The sequence below is a fragment of the Dipodomys ordii genome, unplaced genomic scaffold (genome assembly GCF_000151885.1).
Source record: "Dipodomys ordii isolate 6190 unplaced genomic scaffold, Dord_2.0 Scaffold288, whole genome shotgun sequence".
NCBI lineage: Eukaryota > Metazoa > Chordata > Mammalia > Rodentia > Heteromyidae > Dipodomys > Dipodomys ordii.
In genome coordinates, this window is record NW_012267504.1 from 490861 (window position 1) to 492051 (window position 1191).

Below are 1191 nucleotides of genomic sequence, written 5' to 3' on the forward strand. Positions count from 1 at the left end.
TAACAAATGGGGCAATGTCATTCTTTCTGATGGAGTCACAGAATTCCATTGTGTATATATACCACATTTTCTTGATCCATTCATCTACTGAGGGGCATCTCGTCTGGGCCCATATCTTAGCTATGGTAAATAATGCTGCAATAAACATAGTTGTGCTGGTAGCTTTAGTGTGGTCTTGTTTGTAAACATTTGGGTAAAGGCCCAAAGGTGAGATTGCTGGGTCATAAGGGAACTCTATGTGAAGTCTTTTCAGGAACCTCCATACTGCTTTCCAAAGTGGTTGAACATGTTTACACTCCCACCAACAATGACGTAAGGTTCCTTTCTGTCCACATCCCCTCCAGTACCTGTTGTTGTTAGAGTTCTTCATTTTTGCCATTCTAACTGCACTGAGGTGGTATCTCAATGTTGTTTTGATATGCATTTCTTTTATGGATAGGGAGGTTGAGCATTTCTTCATGTGTCTATTGTCCATCCTTCTTTCTTCTTCAGAGAAGTTTCTCTTCAAGTCTTTAGCCCATTTATTTATTGGGCAATTGTTTCTTTGAGGATTTGTTGTTGGGGAATTTAATTTTTTGAGTTCCAAGTATATTTTAGATATTAGACCCTTGTCTGTTGTATGGCTAGTGAAGATCTTCTCTCATTCCATAGGGTGTCTATTGATCTTGCTAGCTATGTCCTTTGCCATGCAGAAGCTCTGCAACTTCATGCAATCCCATTTGTCTAAACTTTCTTTGATTTATTGTGTTTCTGGGTCTCTAATAAGAAAATTTCGGCCTGTGCCAAGGAGACCTAGGTTTTCTCCTATTCCATCCTGTAATGTTTTCAGAGTGTCTACTTTCACTCCGAGGTCTTTGATCCATTTGGAGTTGACTCTTGTGCAGGGTGATATATAAGGATCTAGCTTTAGTTTTCTACAAGTAGTTAACCAATTTTGCCAGAGCCATTTACTGAAGAGGTTGTCTTACTTCCATTCTACTTTTTTTTTAGCTCCCTTATTGAAGATTCGATAGCTATAGGTCTGTAGGTTCATTTCTGGGTTGCAATTCAATAACATTGGTTCTGAGGTCCGTTCTTGTGCCAGTACCAAGCTGTTTTGATTACTATGATTTTATAGTAGATTTTGAAATTTGGTATTGATATTTCTGTAGCAGTGTTCTTTCCGTTGAGGATAATTTTTGCTATTTGGGG